At 34.2% G+C, this 9,719-nt stretch overlaps 1 protein-coding gene across 1 annotated transcript in view; it reads left to right on the top strand.

The window, feature by feature from the left end:
* Window positions 1–9,719, top strand: part of LOC102760403 (protein eyes shut homolog) — a 111,671-nt gene that overhangs the window by 1,017 nt on the left and 100,935 nt on the right.

Genomic DNA, 9,719 nt, shown 5'->3' with positions numbered 1-9,719 from the left:
TTGTGAGATGATTAACTACATTGAAAAATATTGTATGCAAGATTATGGTATATGATATAGTAAGACCATGATAGTTTATGTAAGTGGGATTTGACAAACTTGATATAACAGCAAAGGCAAGAAAGCAATAGGTTTTAGAATTTTGTGTGTAGCTTTTGAGAATCTAAACTTTCTTATATGTGGGACCTAAGACAAAGTAAGCAAACAAAGTTGAAATAGACTCATGAATACAGTGAAAAAACTGAGGTTGCCAGATCAGAGGGGGCCAGGGAGCTGATTAAAAAAAATGTAAGGGATTTTAGAAGTACAATTTGGCAGTAACAGAATAATCATGGGGATGTAAAGGCAATATAGTAAATAATCTAATCGTAACTATGTATGGAGCCAAGTGAGTACTAGAATTATTGGGGAAATTATTTTGTAAATTATATAATTTTCTAACTAGTATGCTGTACACCCAACACTACTACAAAATGATACGGAATGTCAATTGATACAGAATTAAAAAAAGATGAAACCTTAAAAAAAAAAGGGGGAATTCCAATTACCTTCAAATAAATCTTTTCCGGTCTTTTTTCCTTCAAGTCTTTTGTTTCCTTGAGGTATGTTATGAGATGAAAGATGTTTTACAGTCTCTTACCATATGCTACATACATATGGAAACCATGTAATTGCCTTTAAATAATAGCATTTTTGAGCAAAAGAGGAAGCCAAGAGCAGTTATATCATTGCTGAGAGGATGAGACCTTGGTTCTTATCTCTTCGAAGGAATGATTTCAGTCAAAACAAAATCCAGCAAAGCAAGCAATGACTTATTGGCTGCAGTAAAAGCACACGCAGGACAGTGAACCAAGGAAGAGCTTAGCATGGAAGGAGCAACAGGAGAGCCCAGGCTGGGCTGCTTTAGCTCCCTGAGGAGTCAGAGAAAAAGGCGGACCTTGGAGACAGGTGCAGGGGTTTAGCGTCGGACACGCTGTCACTGCCCTCCACTCCACTGAGACAAGTCTCCTGAGGTTCCTTAGAATAACGGAAAGGGAATGGTGCAGGTGTGCCCCCGCGAGAGGGCACATACTGCCTCTTTTGTGTTGTGGCTATTTATTTCTCTCTTCCAGGCCGGAATCTTAGGGGAGGTCTCCTGGAAGGTCTCAATAGACTGTTCATAGGCTTAGCCTGTGTGCTCTGTTAGGGTCGTGGTCTCCCCTGATTGGTGGGCTTGAGGGCAGGTGGTCCTTAGTCAAGGCAGCTGGTTCTGAGGTCAGCAATGGCATTGCTTGTCTGGGACTGGGGCTGACATACAATTGAGGACTAGATGTCACCTCTAGGGAGGAAAGGTCAGGGGGTCTAAAGCACATGAGCAGCAATATGCTAGGGGTGGGAAGTCACCCTGGGGCGAGACCCTTGTTTCCCTAGCTTTGCCCCTTGTTAGGGGCTTTCCGCCTGGCGACATTCTGTACCTGGGGCTTTCCGCCTGGCGACATTCTGTACCTGCTGTAAATTGTTCTTCCAGTTTGTTCAGCTATCTATCTCAGTTTTCCTATTCCACTTGTCTTGGCTTACTGACCTGTCTCAGTTATAATTACATAATATTTGAAACAGTTATTTATTGATTGGCAATTTCATTTCCTTAAATAAGCAGACATAGAAAATAGTTTATACAAAATTATTTTAAATAAAATTATTTTCAAAGAAAATGATTGCAACTTGATATCTATAAATCAAAGGGAAAATTTTGAACGTATTTTATTTTGATTATCTGAACATTACAAAATAATTTCAGCAGAAACTATGTTTAGTCATATTTATCTCTAATACTATTTTTTTCTGAAGATTGAGTATTTTTTATATGGTTTTATTATCTTAATTTTTCATAAAATCATCTATACCTTGTTCAAAATTGCATTTATTATTGATAGGTTTAAATTTATTGCTTTCAACTTTTTTCTAATTATGCCATTATTAATTGAAAAAAGTGTCACTGTACACATATTGAGGTTTCTGTTAATTTCTTGGGAAAATCTGCTAAATGGAAAGTATCCTCAATTCTATTTTTTGTATAAAATACATAGATCAAATATTTACATCAGATCCATATTTTTATTCTATTCAGAATTATTTGACACACATTTTCAAAAATAATCCTCACAAAACAAATGATCTCTAAATATATAATCCCTTTGAGTGTTGGCCAAACTTAGGTGTTGCAGTTATAGACCTTTTCTATTTAATTCCATTTTGTCCTAGCACATCAATGTATCCATGAAATATAGGTGCTCCTGGGGAGCAGGCCTAAGTCAGCAGGTGGTCTTCCCCTGAGGAGTCCCAGACTGCAAGAGGGCACAGGCCGGGCTGCGGGACGCACCCCCCCCCCCCCCCGCCAGTGCACAAATTTTTGTGCACCGGGCCTCTAGTTCATAAATAAGATGAGATAATATTTTAAAAAGTCATATTAAAAATATGAAAATGTTATATTTCTAGTGCTTTCTCAAACAGAGATTACATAAATTAGCCTTTATTCAAATTTACTTTGCTATTGAGTTTCACTTAACTGAGAAATTTGGAACTTACGTTTTGAAGTTATAGCTATTATGCTAGAAATAGTTTAATGATATATTGCAAATTTATATCAAGACTGCAAAGAATTAAAGGTTTAGATATAACAATTTAATTTGGAAGCTATTGATCCTTTAGAAAAAAAACCTATTCCTGATTTTTAAGAGACCTCAATATTAAGAAGGAGTATAAATAGGAACAATTAACCTTGAGGTCAATCTCAGTCATAATAAAAGTAAAATTAAGAATTAAAGTCTAATCTAACACTGTAATTGCAAATTTGAAAACATTATGTAAATTTTATGTATCCATTATAAAGTGATTTACTCTAATTCTATAATTTCATAAGGTTTATTGCAAAAAAATTAATGTATTTTTCAATAATTCATTGAATCATTAACATTCTCATTCTATATATGATCAGTTTCTGACTTTTTATCAAACTTTTTAAAATATCAGGTTGTTATAGGAAAAGTGATTGTCAAAAAATAAACTCCTCAGTCTTAGTTTAGGACTGACAGCTACAAAAAGCAATTTCAGCCCTGACTGGTTTGGCTCAGTGGATACAGTGTCGGCCTGCAGACTGAAGGGTCCCAGGTTCGATTCCGGTCAAGGGCATGTACCCTGATTGCGAGCACATCCCAAGTAGGGGGTGTGCAGGAGGCAGCTGATTGATGTTTCTCTCTCATCAATGTTTCTAACTCGCTATTCCTCTCACTTCCTCTCTGTAAAAAATCAATAAAATATATTTTTTTAAAAAATCAATTTCAGACGAGATCGGGCGACCAAAGGACTTGTATGCATGCATATAAGCATAACCAATGGACATAAGACACTGGGGGATTGGGGAGGCTAGGGGACTGCAAAAGCAATTTCAGTTTCAAGATTCAAGAAGGTTCATTTGCAATCCATGGTGGGATCTCTATACCCAAGATAATTTATAGACCACAGCATGGCATTGAGAAATAATTATATTTCAGGATGTGATAACCTCAGATATCATCGGACAGGTAACAAGTGGTTCAATCTAACTAGTGAAGAATATTGTAAGGCATTTCATTAGCAGTTTAAATCAGAGGGTAGGCAGAATATTTTTTAATTTAAAGTTGATTTCTCCTTCTCCAATTTGTGACTTCTAGCAGTGGGTAGAATTTAAGGATAATAGTATTTTGTCCATGGAAAGTAATGCTAGCAGGAGCTAAATCAGATATAACTTTTTTCATTTTTAATAATTGAACTTTAATCCTATTTTGAAATTCAATCCTGATCGAGGTTGGAAAAATAATCTCAGTCAATTCAACTCTAGCTCTAACCCCCTGCCATTTAGAAAATTGAACTATTCCTTGTTCTCATAAGTGTAATTTGTTAAGTAGTGTGGATAGTTAATCGCATTACATGAGCCAATAGGCACACTACACGTAAAATCAACTTTAAGGCTTAGCATTTATAAAATTTGTACTTAAAATTATGACAGCCCTAGCCCATTTTGCTCAGTGGTTAGAGTGGCAGCCTATGGACTAAAGGGCCATGGGTTCAATTTCAATCAAGGCTACCTTGGTTGCAGGCGCAGTTTTACTCTCAGGGCATTTGGGAGGCAACCAATTGATGTGTCTCTCTCACATCAATGTTTGTTTCTCTGCGTGTCTCTCTCTCCCTCCCATTTTCTCTAAAAACTCAATGGAAAAAATATTGTTGGGTGAGGAGTAAAAAAAAAAATTACGGCAAATAGTTAAAGAAGTTAATCTAATATATTTAATGATGTGCATCATCTAGGAAGGAATTTATGTATTTTCCTCTGGATTGTTATTATTTTTACATTGTCAAGCCTCATTTGGTCACTATGATCATTATCAGCATTGGTGATGATCTTTAGTTCTATGCTCAGCATGATCTACAGAAATATAACACTAAGATGAAACCTAAATAGCGACTTGCAGGTGGATACATGTAATGTAAAGCATCAAATATGCATAATTAGGCATAAATATTAATTTATTCACTTTATATATTATGGTAATTATTTTAAGATTAAACAACTATAAACGAGGCAGCTTCACTAAGTAGAGCACTGTGAAAATGTTGAACATTTAAGGAGAGACAATTGAGTAGCTATAACAAATATATAATGTCTCGCCCAAATAATTTCACCTAGTATGACCAACTTAATTTTCTAAATATGCCTTTGTAAATATTACTTTCTCAAAACACTCCAAATACTTTCCCTTTTCTAATGTTACATAGTAGAAAGATGAACATGAGAGTTATGTGAGTTTGGTTAATAGATTCTGCAGTAGTCATAGACAGATTTTAGTCATCTAATCTTCAGTTACATCACCTACATTGTGAAGGAAATACGGCACAACGCCCCCGCTTGCTCTGCAGAATGAATAAGATAGTAAATGCAGCACTGGTGTGGTTAATATAGCACTGCAGTAAAGTTAAGCAGACTTGTGTCCCAAGACCATGTCTATAACTCCTGGCTCTATGGCCTTTAGGATATTATTTAAGCTCTCTACATTTTAATTTCCTGATTTGTGAAATTTTGAGAATTATCAATACCCATCTCATGGATTTTTATGAGGATTAAATGAAACAATCCATGCTAAGTACTTGGTAAAAATGGCAGACACATAGTAAGCATTCAGTTATTTTAGCTGTTGTTACTTTTGCTTGTCTGACGAAACAACCCTTCATCTGATGTTTATTTCTTCAGTTTAACAAAGAGAGTCAAGTCCAGTCTCATTTTTTTTTTTATCATTTGCGTATTTATACAATTGACTTCTACTTACTTTTATGAACTTATTTTTTAATATTTCTCTAAACAATTAATTCTAGTGATTTTGTTATGAACACATTCACACTTTCTGTTGCTGCTCATCATTATTCCCTTCTCTAGAATGAAGTTTTTCTATCTTTCCCTTCTCCAAAATTCACTTCCTTTACTCTGCCTGCTGATATACAGTGTCCTTGACAGCAAGGCCTATTATCTAGTCAACTTATAGCTCCATTTTGTTGCAAATATAAGGTAATGAATAAATGTTTTATAATCAAGAAAATCAGAGATAGGGGCTGTTCTTAATCTTAAAGGAATTTCAAATTATTGTGATTTTCTTCTGACAGATGTACTCTGGAATAGGTATAAAGCAATCTTTTTTTTCAATTTAGGAGTCACACGTTTATATTTGAATTTTGTACAATCTTTTTGCCATATATAGAAAGAAAAGAATCATAGTTTTGGTTATGTGATTTATTGGGACACTGGAAGTAATATTGAAAGAAACACACCACCTTTTAAAAGTGAAAGATATGGTTTTTGGAACAAATGATCATGTGAATAATATGAATATCCACTTAACTTTGACTCAGAATGTGTTAAATTTTCATAACAGTTATGAAAATTGCATGATTGCTTTGCTTTTAAAGTGAAAAACATGTAATAGCTACTTTTAGTCCTGTGATATTGAATGCAGTCTTCCTTTGTAGAATTCTGAATTGGCTATCATTTGCTACAAAAATTCTATACAATTGTAATAATTTTCTACTTCTGCCTCAGCAGTTTCGGTGACTTAAAAATCATTTGATGTCTGCCTGAAAATGACTGGTGTGTTGTTATCTATATTAAGTAATCTCTGCTGGTGCAGTGTAAGTCCTTTAATGAGTCCTAGAAATCTGTTAAAGTCTGCATGTTTTCATGCTTTGTTCAAGTGAACAGGTGTGACAATTTATAGAATTCAAGGCAGACACTCTAATTACTTCATCTTGGGACTTTGAAATATGTTTTATGGGGGAAAGTCATGAACATATTTTTTAAGATCAGGAAGATTTTGGAACATATAGCTTCAAATTTTAATTAGAGAAAAAAAAATTCAAAATAAAAATTTAGGAAGTTGAAATTACCAAATGTTCTACCTTTACCCTATAGGTAATATTTTAAATTCTATTTTGTCTTTGCTAGTCAATGACTTTATGGTTTCACGTGTTGGCTATCAAATCCCAATGCAAGAATTACTCAAGTATCATTATAAACATCCCTTTCAATAGATATGATCATACCTGGTTTCTTTAATATGCTAATTTGAATACAATGATAAAAATTTTCAGGCTTATGTTAACACCTCTATCGACTTCATGTTGTATAGTTTCAAATAAGTTTTGGAAAAGGCCTAAGGTAGATGAGCATTTGCTTATTCAAGACAAATATTTGCAAATGATTAATACATTTTGATATAAGATTGTGTCACAATTCAATGGAATTCTTCTTACTCCAAAGAATACCTTTATAAGTAATGAGATAATAAATTAAATTATAATGTTCATTTCAATGATATATCAATTAAGTAAGTTTGGAAGGAAAGCTTAGCCAAACTGCATATGACTTTTGAATCCTCTAAAACTTTTGTACTAAGAGCCTCCTGTTGACTGGCAGCCTTACCAATAATATAACAGTCAACACATATTGTGTATGATATATTTATTACATACTGTATTCTTATAATGAAGTTGGAGAACACAAATATTAAGACAATCATAAAGAAGAGAATACATTTAAAATAGTACATATTAATTTTTAAAAATTGTGTATAACAGCAAACACTCAGTTCAAACCCATGTTGTTCAAGGATCAACTGAAATTTATTTTTCTGTCATTTATCCATTAGATTTTATTCTAGTGGTGCAATAGATCTACCTAACTATGGAAGATCAACATTGATGACCATCTTTGATATACTAGATATACTTGAACTGAGCACTTCCATGGAGTTAATTCTATTTCAAAAGAATGAAAACAGCCCTGGCCCATGTGGCTCAGTTGGTTAGAATGCCATCCTGTGTACCAAGAGGTCACCAGTTTGATTCCTGGTCAGGGCACAAACCCTGGTAGCAGACTTGATCCCCAGTAGGGGCTGTGCAGGAGGCAGCTGATCAATGTTTCTCTCTCTCTCCCTCCCTCTCCCTCAAATCAATAAAAACAATTTAAAAAAAGGAATGTGAACAGCATGCATCATGGCAGATGAGCCTACCATTTCGTGTTTAAGGACTAAGGTTTCACTCAAGGTGCAGGGTTGCAAATAACTGAAGTTTCTCTAAGTTCATCGTGCCTGCTACTTGGGAATCAACTGCTGCTACAAAATAGCAATCCTAATATTTTTCCCTGAAAAAAAAAAATGTTCCTTAGGTGATTACCTTAATAGGCAGTATATTTGTATGATGAAGAATTTCATTTCCTGTGCTGAGAACTACAGAGCAAACATCACTTTTAGCTTTCAGAATCCACATAATCAGTTCTATGATATTTCATAGTCACTTATTATGAGTCTAGGACACAATACTTGAATACATTAAATTACTTAATGAAGAGATAATATTTGGGAGTTCTGGGAATACTCAAACTTATAAAACAAGTCTAAACTTTTAGTGCTCTATAACAACATATGTCGTTTAACTATTTGAATACACCAATAAAATATGAATCAAATATGAGATATTAAATTTAAAAATTTGCCTTATTATTTTCCACATTTACTCATACAAAATTCACTATCTGGCTACATATGATCAATGAAATGTAAATCTATTTTTAAATAAATATATGTATCCCTTATATAATTTTGATAATATATTACATATAAATTTCATCATATAGTCTTGAGTTTTCTAGAGTATATTTTAGAACTTTGAAACATTTTCAATAAGTATATGCATTGCTCGACTGGGTATATATAAAGACCAATGGCAGAAAGATTGAATGAGTCTAGCGTCGACAAACTGAAAGGAGGTAGCATTTTAATGTAGCCTGTAATAGTTCGTTTTTTTGTGGCCAAAACTCATTAAGTTCTAATTAAAATCGTGAAATGTTTTGAAGTTTGTACAATGTTTCCCTATGCAGATGTCATCCAATGCTTACAACTACCTTTTAGGAAATAAATACAATAATCATTAAGTAAGGTAGATAGATCAATGATAGATAGATATATACATGATAGATAGATAAACAGGGGGAAGCAACAGTAGGTTTACAGTTGTTCATCTGGAAAATAATATAATAATTAATAAATATACAGGAATAAACTCTGTGCTTAGTGTATTCACAATTGTAAAAGTAAGATGAACAGTTCCTGACTGGGAGGTCCTTACTTCTTTTTCCAAGATAAGATATTATTCCTTCTCAGCAACATTTCTTCTTTGTTTTGTTTTGTTTAATATATTTTAATGATTTTTTTACAGAGAGGAAGGGAGAGGTATAGAGAGTAAGAAGTATCAATGAGAGAGAAACATCGATCAGCTGTCTCCTGCACATTCCCTACTGGGGATGTGCCCGCAACCAAGGTACATGACCTCAACCGGAATCAAACCTGGGACCCTTCAGTCCTTAAGACGATGCTTTATCCACTCAGCCAAACCGGTGAGGGCGGCAACATTTCTTTTTAATGCTGATAAACCCTTCAGTCTGATAAAAAATAAATCTGTTATCAACAGCTTGAACTTCTTGTTTTCTGGTCCATAATTGAAAGCATATTTTCTTCCCTATGCCTTTGATCTATGTTCTTCCCATCCCCAGAAAAAAAATACTCAAGGCTCTTAGTTGAGATGTTAGTGGGTGTTATTAGCTATAACACTTAAATGTACCCTCTCTGAATGACATTCGCTTTCACAAAATAGTATCAGATTCCACACCAACCCTTTAGAAAGAAGAATAAGCTGTTCTCATCTTTTAGGACCTAGCCTCAGAAGTGACACCAAATAAGTCTTTCCATATTCTATCTGTTGATATTGCTATAAAATGTCATTCAGATTGAAGGGGGGATGTTCTAGAATACTCTGTTCAGTGAAAAATATTGCTGCAACCATTTTTGATAATCTACCAGAAAACACTTAAAAAAATATTTCATATTATGAACCCTAATTGATTCTCAGGCTTTGCAAAAGCTACTCATCCTATGATGTGACATGCACCACAGGCCATTCTTGCTTCCTGTTAGCCAACAATTGCATTTACCAAACTATTACTTTAGCCATATGTCTCAAAATCTCCTCCTCCTTTGAGTTTCATGGCATCTTGTATCAGATTTGTTAGTACTTTTAGTCTTCTTGGTTCCTCATAATTATTTGATACAAGAAGCCTGTCAGTCTAATGGTAACAGTGCTCTCTCCCCAGAGTTCACAATGTA

Source organism: Myotis davidii, unplaced genomic scaffold (assembly GCF_000327345.1).
Source record: "Myotis davidii unplaced genomic scaffold, ASM32734v1 scaffold293, whole genome shotgun sequence".
NCBI lineage: Eukaryota > Metazoa > Chordata > Mammalia > Chiroptera > Vespertilionidae > Myotis > Myotis davidii.
Note: the sequence above shows the minus strand (reverse complement) of the source record. Positions and strands in the feature narration are given on the sequence as shown.